The following is a 14,312-nucleotide window of genomic DNA, read 5'->3' as shown; positions in this document are numbered from 1 at the left end:
TAGGCATCAGTTCCTGATGTAGGGCCCCTTGAGTTCCTCCCTGATCCCTGATTGGCTATGGACAGGCACGATCTTTAGTAAGCTTGTTTTGAGCATCAATAGCTGTTGTGAGGCCTGTGACAGCGTTGATTGTACCATTCCCAGAAGACCCTATTTCACAGCTTTCTTGTTTCTTGCCTCTGCCGTTTTTTCCCTTCCCTTCCTCAAGGATGATCCCTGAACCTTACAGGCAGTGTTATAGATGCTCTGTTAAGACTGATCACTTATTTTCAGCACCTTGAGCAACCAAATGTCTCTCTAGCCCCTGACATTTATCATAAAGAAAAGCTTTTCTGATTTAGGCAGAGTAGCATGAGTTTATGGCCATAAACCTAAATATTTAGGCAGCTTGGCACCAAAGCATAGGTCAAATTATATTGATCAAAAGTTCTAGTGAAGGTCTAGAGGATTTTCTGAAAATACTACACTATCCAAATTTCCAAATTGTTTTATGAATTTGAAGTAATGTTGCTTTTTTTGTTTTATAACTTTTTTTTGACTCTCAACAGTTCTCATCTACATGGACTGTAGATTTTTTAATGTGGCAACAGGGTCATGGATTATCACGCTATACAGCTTGTTTGGCAAATCCTCATCTTAATCACGTTCTCTGGACACGAACACGGATACGATCCGGAAAATTCCTTATTCCTTTGGCCCACACAGCTTTGTTGAGCCTTGTATCAACGTGCACATCTGGAGTTCCCATCTCCTTCATGGCAAATTTCCAGAGTTCACTGAGTGGCCGAGGGCCACAGTCTTTGAAGGCTGCTCCATGGATGTGCTTGTGAATGTTGATGGTGTATTCCTAGGTCACCACCTTGCTGATGGCAGAAGGGCCCTTCTTCTCCCCACCCTACTTTGCAGGAGCCATTCCGCCAGGCCCAATTTGGAAAAGAAGGGTGCAAAGGATTGGGTGAGGAAAAACTGGGTTTGCAAGTACCTGCTTTTGTATTTTTAAGGGTTATCAGAGATGAACTGGCCATGGTGTTTATACCTAAATGTAATAATGAAGCCTGCTATACAAAATTTTCATATAGAACTTAAAATCTGATTGCATTATTAAATTTATAAAATTATAATGAAAACTGAAATGATACTGGGAATAGCCCCAAATAATCCTTTTTTGTCTCTGGTCACTCCATTTCCCTCTCCACAGGCCTTTTCATATGAATTTCTCGCACAAAAGACTTTTATTGTTTGATGCATAGGCAATGGTGCAATGAAAAAATTCACAGAAATAAAAAAGGTAATTAAGACTCAGAAAGACAAATACCCTGTGTTTTCTCTCACATGTGGATCGATCCTAAACTTTAATGTGTGTGCGTGTGTGTGTGTGTGTGTGTGTGTGTGTGTGTGTAATTATGAAACTAAAAGGGGAGTCAGGAGATGTGAAAAAAAATAGGTCATGAGGAGGGGCAATGTATAAAGAAGAGAAGAGTAATTGAATACCTGTGACACTAAAGTGGTCAGGGAATTAGTGGGAGCTAAAAGGGTACATGGGGTGGGGAGTACAGAGGCTGAGGAGGAGGTAAGGAGGAGGAAGATCAGCAAAACACAATGTAGGAAATGCCTGTGTTCATTACTCTGTATCTTAAGTAAAGCACAATGGAATTAAAAATGGTCAATTGTTACTAGAAGTTAGGTCAATTAAAAGGAAGTATATTATAAGGAACTCATTTAAGCAAATTAGTAAATGACTATATATGTGTAGCAAGAAATTTCTTTCTCTTTTTGTTGTAAGACTTGGGTCAGTCAGAACCAGTTGTTAGTTTAGAGGTTCTTGATTTAGTAGGCTGACTACGCATCTCAAGAGAATTAGTAAACACTAGAACTCAGATTTAAAAACTAAATGTTTAATTCTTGTTATGGTCCAAATAACGGGTTAAAATTTGAAGTTACATGAATTATTAAGAACTATTTTTATGTTATATTGGCACTTGAAGAGAATTTTGATTGATTTTTACTCTGTTGTGCATTGGCCTATTTCATAAACAAACAAAAACTGGTGTTTTCCCTACTATCATGAATAAGAGTTAAATAGGTCTAATACACACAAGACAAAAATTGCTGATTTTTGAGTAAAAGACACTAACAACTTTCCTGTTGAAACACGGTAGCCTCCCATGCATAACTATATACTCAAGTTAGCATACACATCCAAAAACTTCACCTTAGTGTGTAGGAAATAACAGTGCATCTTGCGGCTCTGTACAGTGAGTGGAAGCCTCAACTAGAGGAGAGACCATGCTGTAAACTTCTGTTTATAATTCTGAAAACTCTGAAGATAAATAAAAAGCCATCTCTTTGATTATTCAGAGCATCTTCTATCTCATATAAAAGAGAACATGTATACAATTTTTCTGGTGTTTAAGCCATAACTGAGAGGAAAAATGCCTACTCTTCCCTATTATTCTTTGACTGCATCTTCAGCAGCAGTTTGTACTGTAATTTGAGTAATTTGCATATGCTTTATATTTCCTCCATCCTCTACTTTTGGAGAGCTGTTTCCCTTGATTGAAGATTTGCTATGACAGAAGATAATGGAACTTATGGCACTCAGTGGGGAGTCTGTAGCTGCTGACTTCAGCTGTTGCCTTTGTTTTTCTTTCCTTGTAATCCTCCAATTTTCTCAGGCACAGTGAGAAACAATTATAAAAGCCATGAGCCATTATAAAATATTATACGACCAAATGGTTATTTTTAAGAGCCTTTCAATCTTCAAGGCCTCTTTGTTTATTCTTAACAGTGGTAAATGGCATCATTATTTTCCATTCAGTCTGCAACACAGGGTTGCTAGATTGTTTTATGTCTTGGGGGAGGCAATCTTAGACTAGGCACAATTTGTATTACTTCTTAAGTTGACCCTCATCACATTCATCAAAAACTTCACATGTGTTGCACTTTCCACATGAAGTCTTCTTTTGCTGACTTTGGTGAAATCTTTTGTAAAGTCCCATGTCAGGACTATAACCGTTTTAGAAAGCATGATCTGGTACGCATAATTGATATTCTTTAATACCCAGTTCTTGTTAACTTTATTCCATAAAGAAGACAATAATTTTCAACTCTCTTGCACACATTGTTCTAAAAACTAGTTCTACTGACAAAGCATCAGACATGACATTTATAACTATGACTGAAAATTTCATTGATGACTCTCCATGCTGTCTTTCTTCCTGTCTTGGTAGCCAAGGAGTGTGTGAGCTCTGTCCTAAGAGCTACAGAGTTAAGATTCTTCCATCAGCCTGTGTGACCCTGAGACACCTTCCCCTCTACAAATACATCTATCATTAGTTAGCATAATAAACATATTGTGTAAGTATGCACTTGTCTCCTGTTTCTAAAGTCAGTGGGATATCAGCAGAGTCTTAGCAAAATACAGAATAACCCGGCATACGGTTTTGACAAAATTCAGTTGTCCCACTACATGATACCATGTCCATCTCCACATAGAAATTTCTAGATTAAAGGAGACAGAACTTGGGTCACAGAGATATAGATAACAGCTTGATTAGGCTTAGGAGATAGTGTGACAATCTTGAAGGAGAGATAAGCTTGGAAGCTTATTAATTTAGTACTAATTGCTGTTGAACAAGTTGTTTAACATTTTATTGTTCATTTTTCTCAGCTTTAAAATGAAGGATGTTAGCTAATTTTCAAGATAGTAGTGAGGATTAAATGATGAAATAAAATGTACTGAATCATGATACCCTTTTGAAAAATGGAATTTCTTGTTCTTAAAACCTGCTGATGAGACTTGATGGTCTACTGGTTGAAGACAATTTTTACTGTAAGTAGAATTTATCCATTTTTTTAACCATATCTTGCCTCTGGCTTTACTTTCATTTAAATCTTGAATTATGCACACGATCTAGGCATGTGTTGGGTTTAGTTACATGTTTGTATAGACCCACAGAATGAGTGATTTGACTCATAAATATATAAATTATATGTTGAGACAAATGACAAATTTATGGTTTTCTAGTTGACTGGATAACCCATCATTGTGTCATCTGGGAAAAGGAGAGTCTGAAAAATAAAACAAAAAAGAAAAAGGAAAAGAAAACTGCATCATGGCTAGTTATAACACTTCAATGACATAATGAATGCAAAGCAAAGTGTAAAATATTGATAAGATATTAGACACTCAAAATCTTATCCATGATTATCATTCAAATAGCTCCAGTAGTGGTAAAATATATATTCAAATTGTACAAAATAAAAATACATCAAAACTCATAATTTTCCAATAGTAAAAATGGTTCTCTTCTAGTGAATCCAGATTTCATTTAGCATAAGCTTGAGTAATTTCAGATTTGCTTTTTACTTTAATGCTTCACTGAAAGTCAGCCGGGAGGTAGGATAGGGTGAGAGAGTTGATTCAGCATTTAAGAGTACTTATTTTGAAATCATGATCTCAGCACTAACTAAGGCAGTTGGAGATAGGACAATCAAGGGACTTGCTGGCTTCCTACCATGCCAAGAATATCACAACCCCAGGTAGAAACCATGCCTCAAAGAAATAGGCAGAGTGTTAGAGGAGGACACTCATCACCCTCTTCTGTCCTTAGTGGGCAGTTACACACATCCGCATTCCCCTTTAAATGTGTGCCTGCACTCAGGCAGACACAGACACCACATACACACACACACACACACACACACACACACGCACACACACACACACACATAAATAAATAAGTAAATGACAATAATTTTAAAAGTCAGTCATCTAATTGGTGAAAAAAAAAATGTGTGTTCTCAGAAACTTAATAGAGTTTCCAAACAGACTTTGAGGTTAAGAAATCCAGCAAGTTCAGAGACTGGTTAGTCTTTAAGCTGCTTGGCTTGCCTCTGCTCAGGACATACTCCCAATTTGTGCTGAATGTGGAATAAAATGAGCAAAGGAGGAAATCGCCATCATAGTAACTACACATTCAGAAGACATAAAATCCCATTAGATATTCCTTGAGGATGAAGAGCATGCATTATTAATCTTTGTCCCTTAACATATTGCATTGCTTATATGGTATGATAAATTATAAAAGTACTATAAATAACTTTGCAAATGCAGTACGTCGTTTATGATACATCAAGTATTTAGAAGTTCTTTTTAAATGTTTTACAGTTTTCCTCCTTTATTTTTATGATTCCACAGCATTAAAATAATGTACATTAATTTATATAAATTTGTATTGAGTTTATTTTTTGCATGAACATGTGCTAGGGACAAATAAACATGATGCCAAAATAAACTATAACATTTGATATACAAAGAATGCAATGGATTTTCATTGTTTGAATCTATTGTTTTCAATTTCATGTTTCTTTGGTTATTTTCTTTGTTGAAGCCTTTGCAAGAAAAATAAAATATAATGATGCTTCCCATATCAAAACAAAACACAAACAAGCATGCCTTGCATTATTTTTTCCTATATGTCTTATAAGGAATATTTTAGGAAGTGTTTTGGCAAGAAACTATTTTTTTTTTTGGAAAAAAAACTCCAAAAGTAGAAATGTTTGAAATAATATATTTTATTTTATTTTAACTTAGTAGCAAATAACAATTTTAAGAACTAATCACATTGCAAAATACACACTATGTAATCATTGATTTAAAATTATGGACAGCAGTGTCTGTTTGTGTTTTCTTGGAAATGTCAGCAACAATAATTTTACATAAAAGTGTCAAATTCACAAGAATTTCACATAAAAGTCACATTCGTTGCCCTTATTTTGACATTGTACAAAAAAGTGATTGATGCTATTGAAGTGCCTTTTCCCTCTCCTTCTTTGTATTTGAGACACTACAGTTAAGCAAAAGACAATCTAGCAATTGTTTGCAGGAAGAAGACTGTTCTTAACCTAATAAGGCAGTTTGTTCCTTTTTTTGCTTATAGTTTTAAGAAATATAAAGAATTCACATGTTCAGTCATGCAGTTTCCACAGCTCATGAAGATACAGCTGGATAATATACTTCTAAATTTCTTAGATATTTTATTTTATCAAAAATTTACTTTGGAATCTTGTGTTGATAATGGCATTCATTTGATACAAAGGACTGCTGAATCCATCAAACTATTTAAAAACATGGTTTAGGGAGGGATGAGAAGAAAGAAAGAAAGAAAGAAAAAGAAAGAAAGAAAGAAAGAAAGAAAGAAAGAAAGAAAGAAGAGAAGAGAGGAAAGGAGAGGACAGGAAAAGGAAGAGAAAGAGGAAGTAGAAGAAGAAAAGAAAGGAGAGCATAGGAGAGAAATAGAAGGGAATTTAGAAGGAGGGAAGGAGGTGTATATACAATCAATTATTTTTCTATCGCTGCCTTAATAAGCCTATTGACAATCAGGTTGCTAAATTAATACGATGAAGATTCAGGAATACAAATACATTTATTCTTATGCCATTCTCTAATTCTACTTAATGCTATTTGCATAAACTTCATAAACATATTTTTGTGCTATTATATTTTCCTGACAGATTTTCTATTAAGATCTCACTGTGTGCACATGTACAGGATTATTTCTGTAACATGTTCTTCATCACGTAACAGAAGAATGGAGTGATTAAATCATTTCTTCCCCAAAATTTGTAGGCTTCAAATTTCAGTGCAAATCACATAATTTAACGTTTACTATTTTCGTATCACTTGCTTAAACTCTAAATGGCATACTTATCTTTAACTCCTAAAGTAGGGGGTTATGATTGTCTTTGAGTCAAGAAATTTTTATGCAAGCTAATTCTGATTATGAATCAAAATAATTAACTCAGTTTTCAGCACTGAGAAACAATGAACCATTTCTAAAAATATTTTAAACCCATACTGGTTAATAATGTATGTACAGATCTGTGGTGTATAGACATTAATAGAAGATGATTTTATTCAAATGTTTAACTTACATGAGGTTTTGGTTTCTCATTCTAAAATCTATAACTTTCATAGTTTTAAAATTCTATGAGTTTATAGATTTTCAATTCTTTTGTATTGATTTTTTTCTGTATTTAATGCAGAACATCTCAAACAATCTTAATCATTTTTATATTCCTGTCCCTACTGGCATCCTCCTATAGCTGTCTCCCCCAAATGGAGCCCATATACTCAGTCATCTCTGTTAAAGCCCACTGGATTGTGAGTGTCCCCAGCTGTTCCCCAGTGCAAGTCTGTTCACTAAATCGAGTCAGCCTATCTAGAGTCCTTTGTTTTAGGAAGTCCCAGTTCTATGGCGGATTATTGTCTGCCTGAGTTTGCACGGGACTTGTGTATGCTGACATCATTTCCATAGATACAGAGTCCTATAAATTTATAATTCTTAAAAACATTTCTTTTTGTCCCAACACAAAATTATATATCGTTTATATAACTTACGACTCTGTTACTTAGTTTTATCAATTTACTATAAACTTAAAATTTAACTTCACATGTTGACACAATATCAACATTCATTCTCTTTTATTCTTATATTGCTTTTACTCAATCTGTTTATATGGTAAGTTTCACATAATCCGAGCTCTTAATGTTTTCTAGATTCCCATTCTCTATTTTTGCTAGTTCAATGCTTCCAATTTCTTTCTAGGTATGCTTTGTGCGTATGTATAGTAGGAACACTGAAATCCTCTCAGCAAACTAATATATGTATTTTTAAAATTTTTATGTGTATGCATGTATTGTCTACCTGTAGGTAAGTGCACTTGTGTTGTACAATGCCCGCGGAAGAAAGAAGCGGCTGTTAGATCCCCTGGAACTTGAGTTAGGGACAATTCTTAGCAGCCATGTGGGTGCTGGGATTCAAATCCGGGTCTTCTGCAAGAACAGCCACTATTCTTAAATGCTGAGCTGTCTCTCCAGCCCCCACTAATATAAATTTTTATTAAGTATACTTCTTGTATACACTTAATGTCTAGACTTATTCAGTCTTCCTAGCATATATATATATATATCCTTCATGCACATTCCCTCCTTTCCTCTTCCTCTCTTTACCTGTATCCACTATTTAACTATCTTTTATTTCTTTTCTTACATTAGGATTCAGTGATATAGGATTCTTGATACAAATTAAACCAGTTTTTAATCTAATTTTCTTAACTAAAATATAAGTAAGGATTCTCTTCTTAAAGTGAGACAATGGGTGAAGATGGGTAGAAGGAGCTCTGTGGATGGAGCTACTAAAACACAGGCAGTATCAGGAGGGAAATGGGGAAAAGGCAGGACTTTCATTGGGGAGAAGGATGGAATACAGAGGGAAATGGAGGAAGAAGAGATAAATAATATTAACGATATCTGAAAAAGCTTTAGGGATACACATTATTTTATAAGCATACTAAAAATACAAAATATACATACATATATAATATATGTACATACATATGTATTTATGTAGTGTGTGTGTGTGTGCATATAACTGAAAGCTATTTAACAAAATTCTCAGTGGCAGGTAAAGGAAATCTCTCTTCATGTTGTTGGTCAGGGTAGTCCAAGAGATTTCCAAAAAGCATAGACTATTGTCAAAGTCCTTGACTGGTTGCCTCCCATAATTTGAAGTTAAGGCCCTATTGCAAATGGCACCATACAATTAGAACATAGGACATGGAGAAACTGAGCTGGAACTTATATGGAAGCCTCCTGACTATGGCTATACATCTTATAGTATCATGAGTTCCTATGAAATCTGCGAAGGGAGAGACAAATAATCAATAGTGCTACCCTGCAATAAGCTTATGAAGAACCCAAACGGCTAGCCCCCCAAATATCCCTAATGATGCAGTGGTGGCACTAGTATCTTGGGAGTAACCAACAACTATCTAAGTGGACTGAAGGCTTGTTCAGTACAAAGGGATTCTTAACTGGTACTGTAAACACAGACAAAAACCCATGACTAGAGAGGTCATAGACCCTAGAGGAAAACCCACTGCTGCCACTTTCCTAAACCAATACAATTTTAAACTATAAATCTAAATATTTATCTTTATAACCATGGCTAAGTGCAACTGTCACGCTCATCAAAGAAGTTTCTTTTTGCAACTGTTGAAGAGTATTGCAAAATTCCACAACGGGTCAAAATAGAGAATAAGTGACTTTGGGGAGCTCAGCTCCAATTGATATGTCTACTTGCAACCCTTATATTGAAGATACAGGAAACATCAAGGAAGAGTGGGTAGATGGACAGTGAAAGCCAGAGGACTAGGATGCCTGCTGCTACATATTATCTTTCTGGTACAACAAACAATATGGTTGTATAACACACTTGTATAATGCGATCATTAGCTGACAGATCCATGTGGACAAGGGAGATTTCACAATTTTTCACAATTTTTTCTACATGTCATCAGTGGTGTAGTTATCTCATCTACTCTGTAGAGAACAGCACAAGTTCTAAGGCATGTATTAGTATACTATTGTTTCCATAACCTATGTAAAGTCTTAGAGCATCTCAATGAGGAAAGTGCTGTAATAATCTGATGTTCAGATACTTTGTGCAAAATAATTGAAGAACATATCTAAGAAAATTCAGATTTTAAGTAGTCAGGCTGAATCTAAGTTAGACCTGTGTAATCATGAAGTTTAAAGTATCTACTGCAATACTGTTTATAGAAGGATAACAGGCTGTACAATAGAACACATTGTTTTAATGATGCCCTTCTAATTGTTTTGTGGGTCACTAGCAAAGAGATACAGCAGCTTAAGTCATTATCTTCAAACCTCAAACAAACATGCCAGGTCTTCAAACTTTGGAGGATATTCCCTTATCTATATGGGAAAATTTGAGAACCAGAATGAGCATAACACTGGACATTTACATCTTACATGTAATTCTTTGTCTGTATTTAAGTAATTCAAACTTAAAATTTATATTAGACACCCATACACAATGTTGTGAGGAGTCCAGAATGAATTTATCTTGTAAACATACATGAACCAATAGATGAATGAATGAGTGAAGAAGAAATGCAAAGACGGTCAGATTAGTCATTGTGTGATGATGCAAAAATGGACATGATTCACACAAAACCACCTGAATTGGTTTCAATGTATTTTTGTATGGCAAAGTCTTAATATTTTAGTAAAGAAATGTGTAGAGGTTATTGCAATGAACTCTTGCAAATCATTAATTATAAGGGAGTAGCCACTAGTATTATAATTTCTCATACATCTTTGAAGCCTAAACATATTTTCATATTTCAAATGAATGAAAATAATTACTCTGCCAAACCATATCCAGGAGTACAAAGAAGAAATTCTTTGATCGTTTTCAATTTCCAGTTCCCTTAACTGCCTTTTGAAGGACAATTACTTTGACTCAAGTTCAAATTAATTTATTTTAATTTCAAATTCAATTTCTCTAAGTATATTGAATTGGTGGCTTTGTAAAATATTTGTTATTAAAGTGTTGATACATGTTTAAACTCGCCATTGAAATCGGCTCCTCTAGGATATAATGAGATGCTGTAACATTGCCAGATACTTTCCAATCGCATATCGTACTTCCGTAATCATATAAGCACATGTTCCCCATAATGACAGTCATCATGCTAATGGAGATGGTGAATTCATTTTGGAAATTAGCCACATTTCTGTCTGCTTTTAGCACAGAATCTCAGCACATGAATTCATTATTCTGTGTAGGGTGATATTTAGAATGGATAGCCATTTATATTAGATCATAAAATAAACTGAATGCCCAAAACAAATAAAACGTAATGTCAAAATTTTCCATGAATTTACCATTGACATTAGCTCTGTGTCTGTCTTTGGCTGTTGAAATTTATTTTATGTTATTTATAGTTTATCTTTAACTTTTTAAGTTTCAGCTCTAAGATATAACCTAGAAATAGTTAGATTTCACTCCCCCTAAAAACCCTCATCCAAACTACATTTTGATACTTTACTATTTACAGATGTTCCTAAGATGACATTTTTAGCTTTTACTGCAGTATTGCTGACTATGGGCATATTACTGTGCAGATCTCTAGAATTCATGCATCTTCCATAATTGAAACTTCTTATTAGTTGATCAGCAACTCTGAACTTTCTGGTTGATTTCTAAAGATATGTCACCATCATGTTACATATTTTTTTGAGAAAAAATAAAAATCAGATATAATCAAATTTAAAAACTTTCTCATGTGATCCTTTATCAATATAAAAATGCCATTTAATCTGATTTCATTTGTCACATGAGAAGTTGTAAATGTTTTGTTGGAAAAACATTTAGAACAAATGTAAGATACAATGCAATATTCTATCAGAATGCACCTGCTCACCTTTAGTAATTCTTATAACTTGGTTTGATTTATTTCTATTCCTGATTTCATTCAATTTCTATGGTTGTTGGACAAGGCTTAAAGCTTTTGGCAGAAGAAAATTGGTGACAATGACTTAACAGAACCTTAATCTCACGAAAGAAATAAACGCCTGTCAATCAAGAAGTTTTAACCTTTACCGTGATTTGACCTTTTCATTTTCAAGGTGAGCCTGTTATTTGGAAGAGAGTAACACAAAACTCCACAGGATGCACTATGATCAATACAATCAACAGACCTTCACAGTGTATGTTTAAAGGTATTAAGAAGATAAACAACCACATCAGAATTTTGCCAGTTGGAACAATTCTGTATTAGATGTTTGCCTCATTTGAGAATTTACAATTGATCTCTATCCTCAACTCAGTAATGGCTCTGCAAAAGGAACAGAGAGATGCCAGTTAAATCTTAGTGATTTTTTAGTTTAAATTCAGTGGAAGCTTACACATTTATCAGTTACAGCAACTAAAATGAGAAATGCAAACTTATTTTTGTTTAAAATTAAATTAGCAATCATTTTTCCCTTTATCATCTATTAAAGTATTTTTGACTACTTACTTTGTATAAGAGACTATTTTATTATCTGACAGTGATGGAAACATGTGCTCTCTTTCCCTGTATAACCCAAAATTGATCACGGTCACAGTATTGAGCATTTCAAGATGTTAGAATATGTAATCTCATTATGGCAATGATGTGAAAGGAGAGAATATGGCAAGAAACTGTTAAGAGGTCCAGGCCTAGCCTGAGGAAACAAGTATAATTTGAGCTTTTATAGCAGAAGACACGAACAATGTTGGCAATATGTGATGGGTGGATTTAGGATGAATGGAGGGGGAGGAGAGGTCTGGGAAAAAGTAACATAAAGTCCAATATTGAGTGATGACAAGGGACATCTGACATCAGAAATGGCTTTTCATTTCTTCATTTTTAATGTATTTGTCATATACTTTAATTTTACAAAGTCTTTACAGTATTCTGTTATTTTTATTTAGAACCAACTGTGATTTGAAAAAATTAAATCAAAAATATATTTAGTCTATCCAATTTACTTACCCACTCTGACATTCTCTATGACTTTCTGAAATCGTATTTTTTTTTTCTGGTGTTACTCATTCTTTATTTGAAGAACTTCTCCTTCCAGCAATTCTTACTGAGAATGCATACTGGTAATGACCTTATCCCCTTCAATTTTAAATATCTTCATTACAGTTTAAAATTTCAAAGATATTTGTAGATCTCTTGAGAATTCATTCAACCTTCATGAACCTAGCTTTCTCACACCTAGTAATTTTTATTGCATGCTGATATTGTGTTTAATGTGTATAATAATTAGATTTTGTTGCTCTCTCTTCAATATTTTTGAAATTTATTTTGGCACCGATTTTTACTGAATGGTCAGTTTACTTTCAGATCAGTTTGATCTCCTGAGGTTTGTGTTATGTTTTGTAGGGTGAACCTACTATGCAGTTCTAGTTTATAAGTGAATTTCAGGGGTGACTCTTCTAACATCTCAAATGATTATTCCACAGCTATCAAGTTCTTTGTAATGTGACTGAATACAATTTTATTGCTGTAGCCCTACTTACTATATACTTTCTTCATGATGGCTTTATATTGATACAATCTCACGTTTTCCTGTTTGTGTAATAATAGCTTTTTTTTTTTTTTTTTAATTCTGAACCTGTGTATCTATTTGCGGGGACTTTGCCACTTCTCATCAGTCTTCTCATCTCCAGCACTCTGCCTCCCAGTTTCTGTCACCTGTATCTTTATCTTCATGACTTAGAGAAAGTTATTCTCTGCTGTGGCTCTCATTTCTTTCTGATGCAAATGCTAAAGTGGTCTAAGTGTTTTCCTTCCCCCAAGTTCCACAGTTCTGCATGGCTTATTGTCCCAACGGCTTGAAAATTGTTATGTACATTTCCAGGCTTCTAAATTTTAAGGCAGTGACTACAAAATTCTATGCTATCAACTCTTTCATAGCCAGACAATTTGATATTTTTAAGTTATTTAGTAGTGTTGTTGTTATAGAAAATAGAGCAGAAATCCATTTTTTTTCTTCAGTTGTTTTGTTGTTACTAATAAGGAATACATAACTGTAAATACAAATACTTAAAAATTGAACTATGATTCAAATTGCCAAATCTGTCAATGAATCTCGACCCATCAACATGCTAACTGTATAAAATAAGATTTCAATAGCCGATATCATCTTTTCACTAATTATAGTCATATAATGTTAAGTGATATTTTCCCAGGTAATGAAATTTAGAGAGGGTGATGCTTAGGCTACTCTAATATGCAGTTTGATAAATAAAGGCTAGATGGGAAGTACATATATTTGTATGTTTCTTAAATCTACATATACCAATATAGTTAATGTATGATATGTAGCATGTGATGCATAATTATAAACTTTAAAAGCATACAAATTGTAACTTTAAGACATACATATGTATGAATGTGTGTTGGTATATGTATCTAAATCCCCCTCAAGTTTTCTACAATTTTGATTTATGTAAAAAGAAAATTAATATATACTAGTTTTCTAAAATATAATTTATCATAAATACATGTCTTCAGTTTTTCTTTCAAGAAGTTTGCAAGGCAAAAATTATCCATAGAAATTTCATAGCTCTACTAAAGAAGCACAAAGTAAAAAGTTTTAGAAGAGAAGCTCAGGAATGGAAAACATTTCATCAGCTCTTTTTTTAAAACTCGTGTTTCATATAGTGTAAGTATGTGTCTGGTACAGTGTTTCTTGATAGTCACACTATAAATCTATCATAAAGATTTACCCAAATATACATTATTTAACATCAAAATTGATAAATAAAATTATGTAAAATATTATGATCACTATATTTACATCATGTGAATTTTAGTAATGAAAAGCCAAAGCAAGATGGGGGAGAAAATGAAAATTTCCTTAACTGCTATACATAATGATGTTCCAAGTTTAAGTTTAATATAGC

The 14,312-nt window shown here is 33.8% G+C and overlaps 1 pseudogene; it reads right to left on the bottom strand.

Annotated features, from left to right (window-relative positions):
• Positions 1–555: 555 nt before the first annotated feature.
• Positions 556–913, bottom strand: LOC108490981 (annotated as a pseudogene).
• Positions 914–14,312: the final 13,399 nt, after the last annotated feature.

The sequence above is a fragment of the Nannospalax galili genome, unplaced genomic scaffold, assembly GCF_000622305.1.
Source record: "Nannospalax galili isolate Female #2095 unplaced genomic scaffold, S.galili_v1.0 scaffold115, whole genome shotgun sequence".
In the NCBI taxonomy this organism is placed as follows: Eukaryota; Metazoa; Chordata; class Mammalia; order Rodentia; family Spalacidae; genus Nannospalax; species Nannospalax galili.
This window is presented reverse-complemented; position numbering and strand designations above follow the sequence as displayed.